This window comes from Etheostoma cragini, chromosome 10, assembly GCF_013103735.1.
Source record: "Etheostoma cragini isolate CJK2018 chromosome 10, CSU_Ecrag_1.0, whole genome shotgun sequence".
NCBI classification, from domain to species: Eukaryota; Metazoa; Chordata; class Actinopteri; order Perciformes; family Percidae; genus Etheostoma; species Etheostoma cragini.
The window spans coordinates 25485505-25507933 of NC_048416.1; the positions used below are offsets into that span (position 1 = coordinate 25485505).

At 39.3% G+C, this 22429-nt stretch overlaps 1 long non-coding RNA gene across 1 annotated transcript; it reads left to right on the plus strand.

Moving 5' to 3' along the window:
- The first annotated feature begins 1831 nt into the window (after positions 1-1831).
- On the plus strand, positions 1832-21353 carry LOC117952121. Its single transcript, XR_004658315.1, has 3 exons — positions 1832-1842; positions 9749-9752; positions 21283-21353. It is a non-coding gene; the product is annotated as an uncharacterized LOC117952121 (long non-coding RNA).
- The last annotated feature ends 1076 nt before the right edge of the window (positions 21354-22429 follow it).

The following is a 22429-nucleotide window of genomic DNA, read 5'->3' on the forward strand; positions in this document are numbered from 1 at the left end:
GTAAAAAACATTTTTTCATTTTCTGCCAGCAACATATGTTATTTCATGTGTTAACAAAATAATTTTGTCCAAGGGACTTGAAACGTTCTGACTATTGCAATTGCAAGTTGCCAACCGATATTAGCTTTCATTAATGTGTATTAATTATTCATAAATGGTTAGTTGCATGCATAGTTGTTAGCAAAACCAGATAGTAGTTGTTATGGAAACTTGGGAATTAGTTGAAGGAACAAATTATTTTTGTACCCGCAACTATTATTGTTACGTTGGCAGCACAATCCAGAAAGAGTTGTTGCAACTCAAAATAATTCTTGCAACTAGTTGATCTCACTCGTTATTTTATGTTGATGCATGAAAATCACTTTTTACAAGTTGCCTTGGATAGAATTGTTGTATAAAATTCAAACAGCCCTGTTTTTTTGTTTTTTTTTCTCCATATTCCATATTTTGTTGCCCAGGTCTTGTGGGCACTATGAGCACTTGTGCACTGCTGGAGACAGTTTGTATTTCACTCTTAAATTTCAATTTGTATCTTGCTGTTTCCTCCAGTGCCCATATTGATGCTATAATTACATTTGGGCAACGGGGTTCACAGTATTTCAATTAGTAAGAATGGGGCACGTTTCACTGTCTCAGCCCCACTTTGTGCTTCTGGCTTACATGGAATCATCGATGTCATGTGATCACATGATAAGGCCAACCAAGCAGGACACCCACCTGGGTGTAATTCTACAGAAAAAATATTGCCTAGTTAAAGTACTACAGCAGCGAAATTTACCTTGGTGCAAAACTTTAGTAATGAAGAAACTGCATTACATGGCAGTCTTATTCCAAATGTTCCATGTAGGAATAATTAGAAATAGAATAAGCAAAAAATTAATGTCTGTCTCTCTGCAGGTGACAGTAAATTATCTTAGCCATGGTTCCTCAGTGAAAACACAACATATAAAAGCAGAACAATTAGACACAAAACAACTACATAAAACATCTGTTTGAGCTCTTTCAAAATCATAACACAGCATGTAAACCTACAGGGGGTCAAACATAAATTTTAGAATCTCATAAGAGTATATTTGACACATCATATACAGGACAAGATTTGATTAACATTAACATTTGCCTCGATCAACAGGGAAATAAGTTTGACCGGTTGCAGTTTTGCTACTTTCAAATAGCCTCGATACAGATGTGTTGGTTTCCACAGGATGTCTTTTTCACAGCGGGTGAGAACGCCCTCAGCCACCATCGCCAAAGACGTAATATACGGGGCTCAAACCATTGATGTCGACCCATAATAATCCTGAGACAAAGCCAAGAGTGTTTGGAGAAACACAAATACTACCACCATGGCTTTACTTTCAATAAAGCTGTCCCAGATTCATTCATCAGCCTATCTTGGATCTTCTGCTTGAATTGCGTTACCCTCACCTTGACAGATGCTGAGGGGAGATCAGGTTAATGGCCATTAACGGTAAAGATGGTAATACTGATGAAACCTCTGATCATTTGTGATAACGCAAAAGGACTATTGCTCCAACTTTTCTTATCAGTGACAGTGTAACAGCTGTGTTGGAATGTGATGGAAATCTGAAATTTGGTTTTTCACAGCTTCACAAAATTGTGAAGGAGTATGAAACATACATAACAAAACATTATGCTGTTTCTTAAATAATATTCACTTTCATTGCTCTTGGTTAGGCTTGCTACCTGCCTAACTACACCAATTATGTCTAATCAAACCAGACCTGTCACACACAAGTAACCTGAACATGCAAATTATATGCTTTAGCAAACTGGATGTTAAGCTAAATTCCAGAACAAAGTTGTTGCTTTTAAAGTTATGTTAAAGTTGGGCAACTACAAAAACAGTGGTTTGGTGAATTGGTTGGGATTTGTTTGGCAACAATTCTCTTCAAACAACTTCACAATAAAAAAAAGGTTATTTTCTGGAGTTTATGTTGTCCATCTCCAATCTTCAATCCTTGTATTTAAATAGCTAATTCTCTATGTTCTCTCCATAATACTGATATTTACATATATACTGAAACACTTGTATATTTAGTGTAGACAACGCAAAAAGTCAGTGAACTGAAAGTACACATATGACCCCCTATAAACAGTCAAAAAGTTTAGAGTGGAACAACTACGCGCAGCTGATTGGATGAACGGGTCACGTGGGTCTGGCTTCCCCCGGATTTCACAGCTGAGCTTAATGGCGGCCAGGTGGCGGCTTGTTCAGAATAGGATCTTGAATTTTACAAAAACAGTTCACCAAAATGTGTTTCTGAAAACATTTTAAGCAAGAAACAGACCATACAGTTGCTGAATCTGTCTGTTATTTTGATTGACAAAGGTCAGTTTTAATAGATTTTTGTCCGATTTTGAGAGGCGGCAAGCCAATCTGACCAAGCTGGAAACTTCATTTCCAGAAGTGTTTTGAAATGTGTTCCTTTTGGGACAAAACAAACCATCAAAAGTGGGCACTATGGTAGTAAGTAGTCAGTGTACATAAGCAGTGTACTGACGGAAGTACACGGAATGAGAAGCAGCCATATATACTGTGTACATTCATATGTCAATGTCAATGTCAATTTTATTTTGATAGCACACAGTTGACCAAAGTGCTGAACAGGGTCGTTGTCAAATACATAAATAACAAGTGTAAAAATTACTACAAACAAAGTACATCCCAGGGAGACAAACAACAACACTTTAAAACATCTGAATCCAGGTTAACGAGGGTTAAAAGCTACAGCAAAAAGGTGCGTCTTAAGCAGCGATTTAAACGTTTGTAAGGTCTGTGCAGCTTTAATATGCATGGGGAGGTTGTTCCATAGGGTCGGGGCGCCCACTGCAAAGCCTCTATTGCCCTTATTTTTGTACTTTGATCTAGGGATACATATACTTTATACTTTGTGTATGTAGATATATACTCAGTATATTATAGTTTTCAAAGTTTGTTAAGTTTATTTAGTTTATAAGTTAATATACTATACATTTTTGACGTTTACCAAACAGTCTTTAACTGGTGGTTAAAGTGAATTTACATAAGTCAATTTAGTCTGCTGCGATTGTTTTCCCATTGTCATACTCTCCCCTTTTAACACATGTTTACAGTCCTGATTGGCTAATCTGAAGAATCTAGATAAGAGGAAATACTCAAGGGAGGAAGTACCCATATGAGACCAGAGAGCCACGCAGCCAGCATCCTCCCGCTCTCACATCTCCAACCGCTGCAGATCTCAAAACTGAGAGGAGATAGGGGCCAGAGGAAGGCATGTTGAGTTGCACATTAATCCCTAATCTTAAAATCTACTTCGTGAAGGATGGTGGTTAATGGGGTGTGGACGGTAGTTTCTCACTAAGTGCAATCATTCATACATTTCAAGCCTCAGTAGCTTTGCTTCAACTGTCAGAAATAAAATGGTTAATTGAAAAAAGCTTACAGTCTGGAGCAACACGAGGATGGACGACAATCCACTGGGAGATTTAAGTATTTTCATTGGGTACAAGAGGAAGAAATTGTACGTATTTGTATTCCCAGCCCACGAAAAAGGTTCTAGGCAGCAATGACACCTAAAACAATTTATACATTGAAAATTTGAGATGTACATTAGAAATGAAAAATATTCCACCATTTACAGTAATTTTAAGACACTCAGGACAAAAGTGTCTGCTGAGAGCCTAAATGTCAACCAATGTTTCAGTTGGGCGGTTGAATCGTTGAAAAATAGCATCAAAGAAAAAATGCAGAGTCAGCAAAGCCTCCCTGTATAAACATAGGCTGAATAAAAAAAAGAACATTGGATTCCGTTCATCCAGGCATCCATTACATTTAGTAATTGATCTTATCTGTCGCTGTAAAAACATGTACAGTAGCTTCAACAATAAAGTGTGTTGTTGGTCTTTTGTTGAGTGCATGAATAATGTTGCCACTCCTCAGCACAAAGTATCTAAATCCATCTGCAAACATTCATCTATAAATAAATAAAAGTGCTGAAACGAATTCAAAGTAGTTGTAAGACAGAGCTTCTGATTAGACTAAATGTAATAATCCTGTGCTTTGCCATGTACTTTAGTTAGAAAAACTAGAAAACACCACACATGTTCAAACGTATTGTAAAAAGAAAAAAAGCATAGCCTGTCAAAAAATGTTCCTGTATAACTGTACAAACAATTACATGATTGACACAAGAGAAACAACTATTAAATTGACATTTGCCTGGCAGCAACAGAGAGCTTACACCTAAACCTGTATGATACATGATAATCTTCAATACAACCAAATTCTCATTACAAGATAAGTGAAAGCATCCTTTTCCTCCCTCAGTTACCTCCCATCACTCAGCGGCAAACCTTCATTAATTGAAACAACAACCAACTAACTTTTTTTTTGTCAATGTCAGCAACATGAGTGCCAAACCAATTGCATCCAATCAGTTTAATTGACATTGGGCTGTGGCAGCAGACTCATGCTGATAGTGGCCTATTGTTTGAAATGAACTCTGAATCTCTTCCTTCTGTTGTACTCCTCCTCCCTAAGATAAAGTGCTCGGCTGCCAAAGTAATGTGCTGCAAGAAATATGTCTTAACAAATCATGCAACTCTTTACTTCTTCTGAGATTCTTGTTGTTTTAGTGTAAGTGTGTTTAATTGCAGTCTGACAGTGTGTTGGACAGTTGTGTTGTATTGGCAAATAAATCTTTTTTAATTTATACTTAACAACAATATTGATATCTTGAAATAAAGCAGCAGTTGATTTCACATCATGTCAAACATCACATTACCTCACCTTCATGAATCATGCTTATGGTATTTCTCAAAGAAAAAAAAAAAAGGCTGATTAGGTGAACTTGTAGAAGCAAAACTGTTACAATGTAAAAAAGGGGAATGGGGGGGGAAAGGGGAACATATTCAAGTATATAAACATATTTTTGCTCAGGATATGTTGCAAATTTGCAACAAGCTCCCAATTTTTTGCAGTGTGTTTGATGCCGCACAGTTGCTGCCTAAGCAGGCAGATCCTCTAATGAACCAGCGGGTATCAGCAGATGTGGGTCTATAACTGAATTTCCCCCCTCAGCTATAGAGCAGATCCTATGGCGTGTAAGTGGTGTTGATGGATGAGCACTACAGCTCATCATACCCCCACCATCAGCACCAACCCCCAGCATCCAGTACCCTTCACCGCTGTCTTTATTGTAAGGGAATATCCACATTTGAAATGCTTTCTTAGGGGCGCCTGGTAAGCTCACCTGGTTGAGTGTGCGCTTCATATACAGAGGCTCAACTCTCATTGTAGCGGCTGCATGTCATTCTCCCTGTTTCTCCCCATTTCCTATCTTCATCTACCATAAATAGGCGTAAAAAAATATGCTTTCTTGCTCATTTTTGAGTATATCTGAGTGTGTCATTCATGAGCTTTGCAAGGCCTTGACTCAAGATGCACGATTGTTTATCTGCATTCTTGTAGAATTGAGGACAACCTAGAATTAACTGCAACATCACAAAATCACATCTGAAAAAAGGGAGGCCCTTAATTGGTGCCCACACACCTAATCAGTGTCAACAGATCCATGGTAGGTAGTGTTTCAAGGCTAAGCTAACCTGTGCTTGTATAACAAAGAAACACAGCTATTCAATGCTAACCTAGTGCGTAACACAACATAGGCACTGGTATTGTGTCCTCTCCCTGTGTGATGCATTTGTTAACGTTAGAGTGAGTCCTGAACTGGTCTGGATGAATATATACTTTCCTACTTAAGAGGGGTTGTGCTGTAAAACTCCCACAGCCACTGTTTTGATTCACGCACCGGAGCCGGGCCTGCAGGCATCGGTCTCACCTGCTGTCGGGAGGCCGCGTTCTTCATTCAATGCTCCGCGTGCTTTCCTTTGTCTCCCTACGGAAACAGTCTCAACCTGAACTCCTCTCTCACACCTGCAATGGCTGTTTTTTTTCAGATTAATCAACACCCCCCCTCATGTGTCATTTGTCAGTCTGACCCTCTCATCAGGCTAACTACACACACAATCAGCTCACGCAGACTAAAATGTAACACTGTTCACAACATGAAAGCTCCAGAAACGATCAGGAAGTGAACCGGCTACCATTCATACCTAACTTACAATACAAGTCAACATGGACAAGATGTGCTAATGATAAAATCATTACAGCTACTGATGAGCTTGCATTTCAACAGATCCAGTCCATTTGAGACAGTTGAAAGCTTTGGCTCTAGTTGTTCTGATTCACCATGAATTGTTGGTATATAATAACTCTCATTTTAATTCAGAAACTTGGCCGACCAAGGTCCATCTCCAAGCTGCTCAGATTTGATAACGGATGATCAGATCACTCAAGCAGAAAATGTGTGATATATGAAAGAGTTTAACAGTTTGACAGCTCAAGTGAAACAACACTGTTTCTCTCGTTATAGTGAATCATCATATGTGCTTGAAAAAAGACCCCCAACCACAAGCGCATGTCATCCTTGTTGCTGCTTGTCAGAATACGGGGGGAAAGGAATAACTAATCTTTCTTATGGACACATCATCACCAGAGAGTGGTGTGTCTGTATTTTGCTCACTGAAACACTTCAGCCTGAAACACTTCAACTTTTCTTAACATTCTGTTGCCGGTTTAATAAAATCATTTCTTCCACAATCCTTCTTTAAACAACCAAAGAGCAGATGGAAAATGTTAGCATTGTGCAGGGGAAAATAGTGGAGAATATAGCAGCTAATAAGCCACATATTTCCCTCAGGAGTTGGAGGAGACCAAAAGAGAGCTAAAAGTGAATTTTGGACTCATCATGTGAACACAAACATGACTCCAAATAAATGGCGATATTGCTGTTGCTCTGTTTCTGCCGGATGTGTCAATAGGGTTTGCTAACACACATCACCAAATCAACTGCATAGGGTGATAAATAAGTCATGTTGTGTTTACCTCCCTTTGCACTGCTCTAAGTGACCTACTGCTGGATGTGTATATGTTTACGCATCATTTTACAAGTTAAATCCTTAAACAGATAATATCATTCAAATGTGTAATTTAGCATGACGGCCTGCATTGTGAACATAGCCTAATAGGTGGCTGAGAGACCAACTAAAGACAACCCCCCCCCCCCACACACACACACACACATACACACACACGTACACGTCTTCTTAACCTATCCTCTGTCCCTCTCAAGGGCAGGGAGCTGTGGTTGCTGCTGGAGGACCAAGGGGACCATGTGGCGAGGCGTCCATATGGGGTAACTTGAGTAAACGCAGGGTAAGCCCAGCGTGCGTCGGTGCACTCTGTTGTTTCAACAGACATGTTTTCCCAAAGCAAGAAAAAGTACACTAAGAAGGGTGCCTTAAGTCACGGCTCAGTTGACTGAGCCCTATCGCTTCAGGAATCTGATCTCACTCACTTAAAGACCCTTCCCTTAGCTGCACTGCTTAAACCCACTGTCTTGGTGGAGATTTAACCTTAACTTTAAATGTTGAAGTAACAAAATAACTTAGTTGAAAATTGGAATTAAGATTACTAATTTGCACAAGTGTCTCTCGTTATGAAAAACAATTTCTGGAGCCACTACACACTTTAATGTAGTTTAGGCTGTCTCTGTTCTTTTATTTTTTCCTCTTTCAATTCACCTGCGGATGCAGTCGCAATCAAAAATGCTAATTACCCAAGTGGCTTAATCAACATTAGAATAATTACGCCATTAGAATACGAGCAAGCTGTGATGAATATGGGTTGGTAAACTCCTGTAAAACATGTGCTGTTTATTTGATTAACATCAGGATACAAAGATGGCTCCCCAACCAACAAAACAGGTGATTGATTGAGAATGAAAAAGAAAATACGGAAGAAGCAAAGCAGAGGCTGAATTCCTTTAGTCTAAGGCAACTAAAAACATACTTCACCTGTTTGCCACATTCCCTTTATCTGGTGTTGTTCTCGTCTGTGCTGCTCATGTCTCTCATGACCCAAAAGTTACATAGATTTTTTACCTGGACAAGCCGGAGACATTTTGAATCAGAGCGACAGCATCTTCAAAATGCTTTTTTGTTACAGTTGTAAAGAAAACACAATAGTTGCCAAATTCCAGTGGTGGAATGGAACTAAGTAAATTCACTTAAGTACTGTACTTAGGTACAAATGCCAAGGTACTTGTACTTTATTGGAGTCTTTTCTTTTCATGCCACTTTCTACTTCTACTCCATTGCATTTTGGAGAGAAATACTTCTTACTCCACTGCATTCATTTCACAGCTTTAGTTACTGGTTACTTTAAAAATGAAGACTTTTGCACACAAAACACATGTAGTTTCTAAAGTACAATGTTGTATCATGATTAAACTAGCCATCAATATAACTGCCTACAAGTCCAGCGGTATTTTCACTCCCTTTTAATACTTTAAGTACATTTTCCAGATGATACTTACATACTTTTACTTAACAAAAATGTTCAATGCCGGACTTTTGCTTGTAACAAAGTTATTTTTAAAGTGTGGTATTAGTACTTTCACTTAAGTAATATATCTGAATACTTCTTCTATCATTGCTGAATTCATCCAAAACTGAACCAGAAATGAAAAGTGAACTGATTTGAGCTTAAGATTGTAAAGTTGGTTTCCTCAACAATACTACCCTTGGAATTACTTGTCGCAATACATCTTTAGAGTCGTGGTTAACTTGACCTCGGAAGATTTTATGTAGGCAGGTAACTTTTCTATTAATTCAACCAGGAGAGTTTAATGTAAATTCCAGCTGTGCTCCGACTGTGAGTCATGTGGCATTGTCTATGATAAAAGTAATTGGAACCAGGGTTGCCTAAAATTGTTTCTCCCACCACAATTTATGAGATAGAACGAAAACAACAAAATGAAATCTGGGGCCATTAATGCACAATGGTAAAATACATTAAATCAAAATGTATTTTAACTCCAATGAAAATGAAGTTTCAGGTAAGTAACTCATTTTTTACAAAAAATGAGTTTAATAGAACCTTCTAAAATTGTGTTACATGAAAGGTTTCAACAGACAATTTACATTAGTTTTGTAGTAGTTTATCAAAGGAACTGAAAATGACCTCCAAATTACGAAATTAATGGGTAGTCTTCTTCTTTGTTGTTTGCAAAAGAAGCTAAAAGAATAGATTTCCAATTGAGTGAGAACTGGGCTGAGCCACTCAGATAATCATCAATATTTAAGTGAGTGGTGAATAAGTGGTATTTAAGGACTGTTTTGCTGACGTTTTGACCTTAAGTGTCTCATTTTGGAGACAAGGAGGAAAGCGATTTTTTTAGGGGGGTAGCTGAGTCAATATTGAGACACACACAAGTCAATTAATGCCGTAAAGTGTCTTTTCTCCTCTTTCTCTGTTCTTCCTGAGTGACAGACTGAACTCTAAACACCATCTGCTAAAAAAAGTCTCCCTAAACTTGACCCCGCCGCCCTGAGGGGTTGGCTGACCTCTGCCGCCAGATCCTGCTTGCCAGACCATCCAGAAAACAGAAACCTGGACGTGTGTCAACTTGACATGGTGTGAGGATTTGATGAATCATAACCTGCGTTCAGCACCATCCAAGCAAAAGCAGTAGGAATACAGAGGGTGAAGGGGGAAGATATTAACAGCCCATAAATCTACCAGAGAGGTCTACAAGTGTTCTGTCTTTGCTGCTATTTAAGATGATGGACATGAGGGCTAGACAGTACGTTACCCAGAATGCATTCCACACAGGCGTCTGAGTAAGGTGCACTTGCACTGACTCGTAGTTGATTATGCAGGATCTGTTTTTCATCTTTTCTCACAGTCTGAGACAATGTCTGAGGTGCCCAGAGGCTGCAGACCAGCTTTTAATTATACAGGGAAATGTTTTATTTTTCTTTACAGGAAAATAATTCATTGTGTCTTCCATATTGTTTTAGAAAAGGCAAGGATGACACGATACTATTTGCATTTGTCTCTCCTCTGGGGCGCATGTGGGGCGGCGGGTTAATATAAACATTAATAACAATTGTTTTTATTACTTCTGTTGATGAGAAATGAGGGATAAGATGCATTTCACACAAAATCTTTGTTTACGGAATTTGCCCTCATGAAGTTTAAATAAAGTTTAAATCTCTTTAAAAGTTGCCAGAGACACAAAAAGTAATGTTGTTGTTTTCTTGTCATCATGTTTTTAATAATTAGAAAAGTATCCTTACTTCTTGGAATAACTTTAACTTATGTTTGACATTACTACAGAAAATATCTATTTCCATCCCCAGTGGCAAAAGCATGAGGGTGAATGAAGGTAGGTACTCGTGCTGCACGTCTGTATCCATCCATTATTCAATGTTTCATTAAAAACGTATATCAACATCTGCCTTAAAATCCAACTTGTGTAGTAAACTTCTTTTTAATGTTAAAATTACAGTTATGTTCGGATTTAACCTATGCCCCTTAACATGTGTTTTGACCTAAATAAACTTGTGAATACAGTCATGAAAAGTTAAAGATCTACCACAGATTTGTTGCAGATGAGTAAGGTACTGTATATATCTGGACCTGCAACAGTTAACATGCTGCAGCTATTGATCTCTGCTGGTATTTTAAGTTTTGGGTGAGGGGCGCTCTATCAGGTTTCAAGGCACAACTGCTCAGTCTGCCTGCTAGCTGGCCCATCTTTAGACCCCTCCTTGTGTTCCCAGAGCTGGTCAGCGGAGGGGGCTCCTGGGGTTGCAAGTTAACGCTGGCTGGAGTGAGTAAAGATAGATCCCAAAGTTCAATCTGAAATAGCCAAGCCCTTAACAGTCTGGAGGCATTAAATTAAGTTGTTTGCATTTGTCGACCATCTATTTTTTGGTCATATTCTACACATCAAGATATGCCTTACAATGTTTCTACCCCAAACTCATCAATTCTAAACCCTATGCCCTCTGCCTTCTATGAACAGATATTGTCTTCAGAGTTAATTCATTTTAAAGAATTTCTGACTAAGTCACAGTTTGAGATTCTGTGTAAAGTGTATGTAAAACTGAACGTTTTTGCATTGTGTCCTGCCCTGACATCCGGTTCTGAAACACAATCACAAAGATGCAATGGCTAATATGAACCAACCATATCAGCCACCATTATCACAGTAAGAGACAGAGACCCTGCCAGTGTCGCTGATTACAAATACTGTGTTGTTATTTAAGAAATTGCTCATTTGGCAAATGCTCATGTCATCTGAAACCTAAACGCTCATTTTCATCGATGCGTGTCATGGGATTTGTTTTTTAATTTAAACAGACAAAAGCAAAACAGAAAAACAGACATATAGTGGGACACATAATCATTGACATAACTGTTCAACAGTACAGTTGAGCCTCACATTCAACCTTGATAGACACATCCCTCAAAACAAAAACACACGACTCACAAGGGAAATAAGCAACAGTGAGCCTAATGATGGAAACAAGTTAATGTGGCAGCAACATTGCCCAGACTCCTCCCCGACAGCGCAGTTTGGCATGGTGTGCATGCGTAATGTCCATTTGGGACGGACAAGCTAATTTAGCGCGAACAACACCGTGCGGCCCTAATGATCACCAAGCCGTCTTCAAGTCTCCCCTTATCACAATCATACTGCGGTCCAGTCAAAGCGCAGGAAATCATTTGAAATTGAAGCTGAAGTTTGGAATATGACCTTTTTTCACCGTTAACACAGAGCAAACTGACAGGAATTGTGTGGCAGAATAAGAGTGCTGACGTCAATGAGACACTTGTGGGGCGATTCAAAATCACTGGCTTTGTTATCCTGATATTCCTGTTCTTTCCTTCTCAATCCTACAGTCTGACTTTAATTCTTTCAGCCATTCACACAGGTACAGGAAGACATGGCTACCCATATGCACACAACAGTTGACCAAACTTGGAGTAGAACATTTTCAAACCCTAAACCCAGCCAACAAGGTTGAAAGACGTGACAAAAACAAAGATGGACGTCAACCAGCAGTCGGTGAGAATAATCGCTGTCACATCAATTAAACCACATGACAGGGAATTGACAGACAAACTCCTCCAAAACAAGCACTTTGCTGAGGTGCTGTAACCAATCGTGTGAATGATGAACCCACGGACTGGAGTTTCGGCTGGCCGTGGTGGTGTGTCTCCAAAAGTCTTCCCCGGGGAAACATCATCCCCACCTCGTGCCACTGTCTTTCTCAGTAACGCTATATCCATATCAGAGAGGCTGGCCCCATTGATTTAGCACTTAGCTCCATCGTCCCATATGAACAGTTATCATTTTTGGCTGGGGGCCAGGGTCCAGGCGTCAAAGTGACCAATCAATAATCCAAACTTTGGAAAAAAGGGGTAGCAGAGTTCAGATGAGTTGTAGATTACAGGAAATATGGTATCATACTGAACTGTATGAGGGGACATGTAGGATGGTAATACGGATGATTGGCACATTAGTCACTGTTACAAATGGACTGCCAACAGTAGGCAGAAAAGGAAGGGTTCGTAACAGTCACATTGATGTTGGTAGGAACAGAAAAGAACGTTTTCTAGGAGTAAAACAGATACATCAAGTTGTACTCATTGTCAGCTCTAGTTGGAGATGAACAAAACTGACACTTCAATTAATTAAGTTAGTACAATGGATTTGACTAGAACTTGTACAACTTGCTGTCCAAGCATTGGCAAATGTAAAGGTAGACATGATTGAGTCCAACCTGAAAATTCTTTCAGACTACTGTATTCATAGAAAACATCTGTAGTAGTAAGAGGGTACATTCACATTTCCTGGATCATGAATTACATTTACAACATACTTTTTGTTTTACCTCCAATGCCACTGTAAACGTCTAGCGTTCCACAATACCTGCGGTTGGTAATTACAATTTGGTTGAAGTTAGAAAAAGATCCTTAAATCCTTATCCTTTGTTCGTTAGATCCGTAGATCCTTATGAGATGAAATAAATGATTGCATTTGAGTTGTGAGCATACAGCCCATTCTTTTCGTTTTTAAGCTATAGAGAAAGATCATGGTCAGGGCAGAGGTACTGGTTGAGGTTTGGCAGTTAATATGCATGGTTAGGTTTGGGGAAAGATCCCAGTTACGGTTAATAAAAGGGTGAACATTCATTGCAGATCCATGACAAGAATGCAGTCTCCTGAATAAAAGTCTGACACTTTACATGCCCATTCACCACCTAGTACTCCACACCCTTATGTTCCACCTTGCTACTTGAAGGAAACACTTGTAAATTGTCCGATATGGACGTAATTCTTAGGATACTGGGCTGTTTTTCCTCCATATAAAGTGTAAAGCGATACAAATCAGTAGCTATCAGCTGTAGACTTGTACCATACCCACACCTACTGCACGCTGCATCACATGTTAAAAAGAATAACTGACTAACAGTTGAGAAGCTGCTTTCAAACAATCAGACAACCTTCTCCTTTCCATCAAGAGAGTTTGGGTTGCAAACCTAATTTCTGGACAGTCTGTTTAAGCACTCTCTTGGGACTGCAGGGCAGCATGGCTAGCAGATGGGAAGTTTTGCTTGAAGATCATCTGCATGAGATTTGAGATGTGACCCCTTTCACAGGGGCCACCGTTTGTCTTCATGTTTTCATATCTGAGCCACTGACTCGGACTGTGTGAGCTCTGAGATTCCATTAAAACTGAGACAACCTGCAACAAAACCCGCTCTTAACAAGTAATGAAAAGCATCATTGGTTTAATTAATGGCAATTGTAATTTTGTACGAGGAAACGCCCCAGATCAGCCAGAATTAACATTCCTAATGGAGGATTCTACAGCAAACTATTTATTTCCAATGCCAATAGTGCCAATCCTGTTGGTATGGCAAAGTTGTGTAGATTAAGGTGGTGGTGGTGATATTTGTGAACATTTCTACAGATCAGGAATAATCAATCAATAATTGATCATTGATTTTTTCTCTTTACCTAACCTTTAACCTCTAAGGAAAATTGTAGTTTCGTTGCTTGAACACATCTCATTTTGTATATTTTCCTTTACCACGGTCTTTTCCTGCAAATATCATGGAAATAAATAATTTGTATAATCTGGTGTTTGTTGGCAGCCATAAGTATAGTCAGGAGAAGACTTTTAAGTGGTTCATTACAGTGAAGCCTGCAATGTGTCATTAGTAAATAGTGCAGTCGTTAAATCTAAATTTGCTCTACTCATTGACCAGGGGTGGGAGTAAAAAAACAAGCAGCAGCAGTCTAACGGATTGTTGAATCATCCTGCTTTTGTGCATAAAGCACTAAATTCCTGAGCAAAAAGTTGTGTTTTTTTCACTTCTGTTAATAAAGTATAATTGGATAAGTAAATTTTTGCATACAAATGTCTCAAATATCAAAATGCTAACCTAGTCCAAATAGAGTCTCGATGAGCCATGGGCCTGTTTAAAAAATACAAATATGAAAACCTGTTCAGAAGAATCATCAAAAATTGTAACTTCAAAGCAGTTGTATGTTCCACATCATTTGAAACCCAGTAGATACAATTACACAGGTTATTTACTTTTCCCTCCTTCATGGCACATTTCTTAGTCAAATGGTTGGCATTTGAAAGCATAACATTATGGTTCAGAAGGTATGTTTTCTTTGTATTAATGCTGTTTCTGAGCAGTGACTCAGTATTCATCAGGCTTTCCATCTTGGGTAAATATCCCTGGTTATTCAGTTTAGAAATAAACACATTTCTCAACCTAATATTTTTCTCCCCGAAGGATGCACGTACTGCTTAAGCAAACGTTATTACCCTTTATTGGAAATGCTATTAACGAAGAAGCGGTTTCTGAGAGGAGTAATTTAGCATCTTCTTCCCACGTCTAAAATTGGGATGGGTTAATTGTGTTATCACCGTCTTGTTAATTCACCTAATAATTTCTCATTTATTTAGATGATGAGGTCTATAATTCAGCTCACCCAGCTAATAGTCTACCTGCGGATTAAACAAATAACACGTTTTGCAATACAATACTCCATAAGCCTTTTTCTTTTGTTAAGTAGGTTGCAATACTGTATGTCTTCTTAGCAACTTGGAGATGATAAACAAATTCATACAAATTTAAATATTAATTATGTGCTTTTGCCCTGTAGCTGTTTTCAGTGAACCCCCACACTGTGCTGTTGTGATTTATGTGGATTCAGCTTTACCAAACTGAGGGCCTTGCATGTGTAGAAGGATCCGACTCCCTCCCCCGGCAGCTGCATCGCCCTAACACAGTCTGGTCTTTGCAGTTTTATTTGAATACAACTACAGAACATGAATGATAAACTGAAGTAATGTTTCATGCAAACAATATCCATGTAAATATTCAGAAAGAACAACTTATTGATTGTCGGATGACATTCAGGATAGGAAGTGTGTTAGTTTTCATGTCAAAAAGTTTGATTTAGGAAGTCGAAGTTGAAGTTTAGGTGCTGGATGTTTGTTTGGAGTTGGATTTTGGTGCCTAATCTTCCTGTTCCATCTAACCTTAGCTACAATCTTCATGTCAAGTTAAGCTGTACTTCTGTGTCAGGGTTTTGCGGGGGTTAAATAAGATCTGTTGACAAGCTGACTGGCTCACTGAACAAACAGACTGAGTACACATAACATCTTGTTTTTTTACTTCAAAGCACTATGACTATGGCTTAAAGTTGAAGAGTCACCTTAGTCAACATGACTAGGGCTCTTTAAGATTGGTCTGACATTGGTAAACTTAATCAAGAGCCTGCAGGCTAAGTCAACAAGGATCATTTGCCGCTACTACTGCTAGCTTTGGTGAGTTAATTGTATCACAAGAAAAATAATCAGTTCTCAGTCAGTACAGCATCAAAATGAACCTATGCTGAGCAGTAGTGCACATGCGGGGAGTTCCAAAGACTGCAGTTCATCGAGTGGCCACTCGAGGTTGGCTCTCGAAGTGAGCTGATCCCCAAGGGAATAATTAAGGGAATGGCCACTTTGAGTGACAGGTGGCTGTAGTGAAACGGGGGATGTGCTATGGACAAAACCGACACAGCAATAAACTGGGAAGAGCATATTACGTTTAACCATGAATCAAGCTAATTTATGTAGCTCTTGTCACTGTATTGTGTCAACTGTTAATGTCATTTAATCTATATGTGGCGTTTTCTTTTGCGGGGTGCAAATGTAAGAAGTTCCTCCCTGAGAACATTTTGCAGATCCACCATCGCTGCGACTGGAGCACCGCCCAAGACGATTGTGATTGGTTCACAGAAATGCAGACAACCCAGAACATGTTTTTCTTCTATCCAGGAGTGTAGGAGAGGAGGGGCCAGACCTTGCTCTGCAGCGCTGTGGAGGAAGGTCAAGTAGATAGCGGAGATAGCAAAAGGGTAGTAGTATGCCGGTTTAAATAGCTGGCCAATGGCATGCATATACCCACAGTCTACATTCAGAGTCAGACTACGTTAGAAACAAGATCGCCTTAATGGTTTAATTAAACCAGCAGGAAAGCATACCTTGTCTCAGGTATTGAGGTTAGATGCTTTGTAAATACATTCATCCACTCCATTATTGTCCCTTCCCTTATAGAAAGCATGTTAAGATTAAATACAGGGCAAACATTTGCCCCATCGTATTATCATGAACATATTTGACGTTCAGCTCACACTGCCTTGAGCAAATTCAAAGCATTTAGCATCCACTCATGTCTATTTTTGTCTTTTCTTTTTTACCTTAATGTATTTAGGGATAGGTTCACTGAGAGGCAGCCTTTCTTTTGCAGGAAAACCCTGATCACATTCACACAGTTATACAGTTACATATTCATACCTGGAAGCTCCCCAGTACAACCACAGTCTGATCTGCTGGCCACTGAGCAGCTCCACTGGAGCGGATGGGGTTTAGGGCCTTGCTCAAGGGCACCTCAGTGGTGGTAATGAGGGAGGGACAAGCACTACTCTCTCACTTTTCCCCACCCAGATTTTATCCTGTTGGTCTGTACAACATCCCGGTCACAAGCTCTCTTTTCCAACCTTCAGGCTGCCACTGCCACATTTCATTGTTTTGGTATGGAGTCACATCTCTTATAAAAGGTTTCATCAGACTGAAATGTCATGTTTACAATGAAGACACCTTTAGAACTCCACACTTACTAAAATTGTCTTTATTTGCTGCACACTCAATTCAGCGCTCTGACCTTAAATCTACTTCTAAAAGCTTGCATTAAGGTAAGCAACAAATATATCCTATGGCATCATGCAGTTACAAAATAAAATACATGCCATTTAATATGAAAGATGTAATATTATTAGTAAAAGGTGGCCTGGAGGGAAGCACCATCATATAGCACTCCTTAACTCGGGCTGTACATCTCCGTTTAAGAGGCCTTGTAAAGATTTGCCGAGTTTTCTGCTCAAAGCAAGGAGAAAATTGGGTGCCATTGCAACAAATGAATACCACCGTGTCTTGGAGGCAAATGAAAACCCTTCACTCTGAGTGGATCTAAGCAGCCAGGAGTCAGTCTCGGTTCTCCCTGGTGTCACCTCTAGCCTATTAGTCTCTATAAAGGATGATGAATTAGAGACAGAGGGGGAGGAAAGCCTTAGTACCGATGTCGAAGATGGGGGTCATAAGAATGATAAAGTGAACAGCATGAGCGCTTTAATGGGCGACACCAGCAGAGAGGGCGGAAAGACTGAGGAACATGAAATCTTAAAGAGGGGATTTCCATGGTGTTCTCTCAATGGTCTGGAGGCCGATACAAAAACGTGAGCATTTCATTTTCTCAGATAGGACATGCACTATTTTGTTGGCCCAAGTTGACAAGTTGACAGAGACAAAGACAGGAGTGACAGGAGCCATCTTTTTCAGACTGAATCATACATACCATTCTGCCATTTCACTACTGTATGAAGACACTCAGACATTTATATGAAGAGGTGACAAATTATGTAAAAGGTTGCATCTGATAAAATGTCACAATTATATTACTGGTCAAAATTCTGTATGTCAGATTTAGGTGTTGACGTGTGTAATGCTTCAGAAAGTCATGCAATAAATCCTGTGTTTGGTATTCTTTATAGTCAGCCTTCTTTCAGCAAAAACAATTCTATGTATTTATGCTGTATGCTGTAATTACCTCTCTGTGTAATAGCTTGACAGAGCCCACCATCCCCGCACTGAATTCAAATTGCCTGCCTTCACACAAGGAATTCAAACACACATGCAAGTAATCCAGTGTTATTGTTTGTAAATTTCTCACATTAATATTAGCCTAAACGTTAATTGTTTCACTTACAGTTGTGTCAGAGTTGTAATAAGTTACAGCTAACAAAAATGTCCTACAAACAATCAAGTGGCAAAACACTGACTGGCTTTTATTGCAGAGCAGTCACAGGAAACACAATGTATTTGTCACTGAGCTAAGCGCTAACTGCAATTGTTGGCGTGGAATTGGATCGCGGTTGCTCATGGCATGATGGAAAGGGAACAATCATTGACCAATTTCTTTGTTAAAATAACAATAACACTCAATGAAATAAGTTTGTTTGGCTGCATTGTAAACAGATACACTAAACCTCCGCTGTATGTAATTGTAGCTGCTCAACTAATGTTTGCGGCAGTATTAAACCACACTTGCTGCTACCACCAGTAACCATGGATGTCGTCATATTCAACCACGATTTGAAGTTTGAGGTAAGGAGATAATATAATACCCTCCTATCAAACACTTACTAATAAATATGCAAAACAAAATACTTCATCTTGATAAATCCCTTATGCTCTCAGCTGCTTGGTGTAACAATGCACTTAACTACAATTACGAAGAGGATTTTCTCTTGAAGTGATTTATTTGATTTTAAATGATCCAAAAACAGTATTTATTCTTTTGAGATTTTAAACGAGTTTTAGTATATTACTGCTTAATTGCAAAGCCATTCCTTCAATTTGTGATGGCCTTAAAAGGTTTTGTGGACAGTTATATTGCCATACTTATCCAACATTTTTATCTTGGGAAACGTTTAAGATTGTGTACTTTTGCAAAATGAAAACCCTTTTAATAATTTCTACATATTGTGTTTTTGGGGTTGTTGATGAAGAGATGGGCATGTCTTCATAGGTCATTACATTGACAACTGATGCTGGCAGATCATTCCAGCCTTGAAAATAAACCTTTTTCCTCCCGAGATGAGATCAATCATATCTTTACTATGTGAGACAGTGAAAACAAATGGCTATCATATAATATTCTGAAAGAAGAAACACTTAGTGTGAGCTCTTTAATGGGTCTTTGTCTTGCAAAACCTTTTCTTTTGACACTGACAAACGAGGCACAGTCCTACCTGGATCAACATCTTATGCATACTTCAATGATAATGGCAGGACTGAATGAGCTCATTGTTTCCCTTTATTTACATTGCAGCACTCCTACTTTGCTCCAAGCCCATATTTGCATGCAACTGCAAATTTGTGTGCTTACGTTTTTTTTTTTACACATTAACCTGAAATCCATGGTCTTCAAATTAAATTAACATAACAGCAGGTCAACAGATTGTACATCATAAATCTGAAGCCGTAGTCAATGTATTTAAATATTCAAAACAAAGACAGACTGTCAGTCAGTGATGATGAATGCTTCAAAGGCCTTTGTCATTTTTCATCTGACAGCTTACATTTGTTTTGCTTTTCAAAAGAAAATTCATCAATAACAATTATGTTTTGCTGTTATTATAGGTCATTTATCATTGCCAGTTGTGTGCAATTCTATGAGTGTGCATTTAAGGATCATGGGGTAATATTTGTTGTTAATGACACACTCTAAGCTGCGAGCAACTCAAATGGACACTCTGTCATGAAAACAGATGTGCTATAAGTGACACATCCTCTCTGCGAGTGTATTAACCTCTGCTTCTGCTCCTCTGCCATGTGAACTTGCGGTATCCTCTTCCCTGCATGGATCGCTGACAGCTGAGAAGCTAAGTATTGTGTAATTGCAGGAGCCGCGGCAGCATGCCGTGCAATAATACGCTAAGTGACTATTAATCATTTTGGTGACGAATAACAAAATAAAGGCGAGACGTGGGAAGAGACTTGTATTTGATTGATGTTCTGCAGGAAAAGTTCTCTGTAGCCTGATGAGACTTTTTGTGTGTGTGTGTGTGTGTGTGTGTGTGTGCGCGCGTGTGTGTGTGTGTGTATATTGTTTTCTATCCTCTTTGTAAATCCACTATTTGAAAAATATGATACCAGCTTTGATAATGTAATTGCTTTTATTTAATTAAAACCTATTATTGAAATTCAACAAAGCTATTTCAGCTTCACTCTTTTGTGTGGTTCTTTGTATTTTCTCTTTAAAAACTGTCCAAAGTGTGCAGTGGCACCAAAAGACGAGGAACACACCTTCCAGGAACTCCAAAGTTCTCTGGAAAAATGTCCGGTTTCTGCAGGCTAGTAGCCACCAGTAAGCCAAGATCTGGGGATTACATGAGTTTTGTTCGGATTTTGGAGGGTGGACAAGACTTCTGGAGTACCCCAAGCGGGGTTACCAGAGCTCATAAACCTACAATGGATATCATTTTTATTTCAACATGTGTTAAAAACCAGAATCATTGGGTGTGGCAGCTTTGGAGTTATTGGAAGGAACAATTGACAAAGCAGATTGCTCAGTGATGAAAATACACTAGTGTGATGAATAATGTAACTAATGGCTTCCACTGTTCTGTTGCTTCTACTTCTACTTCTACTTCTACTGCCGGACTAATTGATGAAGTAATGTGATTAAGTTTTCAAAGATTAACACAGGGTAACAACTTCTTGCATCCTGCACTTATTCGGTTCTGTCTTCCATTCACTACCATTTAAGCCTGTTTCACATACAAATATACAAATGTATCCACAGGTGGAAATTGCAGGGGGCGGCTGGGACAGGACCCACTCCATCTGAGGGTTTACCTAGAAAAATCATTAAAAACACGCGGTGTATTGTAAATAATATATACTTCATATAATTGTGTAAGTAGTAAAAAATTCAAAAGTAAACAATGTGTTTTAGGTTTTGAGTCAGCCTTGCCTTACTGATGTTTGGTCAACTGGTTTTCTTCCTTTACTCTAAGAGTACACAGAAGTCCAGGGGGACTCGTGGGACACGTATTGCGTCAATAAGTAGGCTGTAAGCTTGGTTTCATTCATTTTAAACATTGTATAAAATTGTTCTTTTCTCCAATACAGGGAGTCATTATTAAATTAACTATGAGAAAAATTATATATTTTTCCATGAGTTCACTATGTTAGCAGTTAGAAAGTGACTTAACTTGTTCGGTAGCTTGTTTGGTAGCTTGGTGGATAGTTAATTAGCTTGCTTGCTAATTCCACCCACCGTGCTTTCATGGCTACACGCTGTGACTAGGGTGTCTGAATGAAAAATTAATTTGTTCAACTGGCCCTGCTGGCTGGTAGTTAGTTAGCTTGCATGCTATGAGGCTCAGTTCTCAGTTCAGCAGCATATGTATTAGAGAAAAGAATCACTTTATCCAATGTTTAAAGTTAGAAAATAGCTTTACCAGCCTACTTACATGGAATTCCACCACTGACGTTACACATATCCTACAATTGTGGCTGTATTATTTGTGTCCCTTTCAATAATTGCGGTAAGAGCAGTATGCAATTGCTCTTGTAAAAATGTATGCCCACCTGTCTATTGTTTTGATTCAACCTCCTGGCCAACTCAGGCAGAGGCACATGTCAGCTTTAACTTTGCCCTGCAAATTCACAACGTTGGCTGATTGTGTTTTGAAATGGAAAAGTCACAATTGTGGGGTCGTTTTATCACCTTACCAGATTGTAAACTGCAGCATTTCTTTAATACACCATTAACAGATTGTAATCACTCTGCTCAGTATTTGATCTCCGTAATTAGTTCAAATCACTTCACTTAAGAATATTACTCCTGTGAGGTGAGGACTTGTGTGTGTGAATGGTAATGCAGAGACAGATCATCTTTGCTCCTTTAACCTCTCCCTGGATAAATAAGGCTTGGGAAGAAAGTGGCTCACAGTAAACGACAGAATTGCTTTTGTTGTGTAACACACAGACGTCTGTCATCCGGAACTCTCTCCTTCTCCATCCTGTACGTTCTCCATCACTGGGTGATTAGGACTCAGGGATGATGGATGGGGCAGAGAGGAGCTCTTCCTCCATGCTTTTTCTCAAGCCTGTATGTCACAAACATTCTCCCCAGCGGCCGTCAATCTGGTATCACGGCCTCTCAAACCTGCGTCCAATAAAGCGACGGCACTTCAGACTAAAGGAGAAATAAGAAGCATGAGAGAGGGAGAGAGCAAGAGAGGGAATCAGAGGGAGAAAGGGAAAACAAGCTGACATCAAATGTACCTCAGAGGGTCGTCAAGAGGAAGCACTGAGCGAGTGGCGTCCCGGTATGAGCGCCTACAGACGGGAAGTGAGCGCCAGGC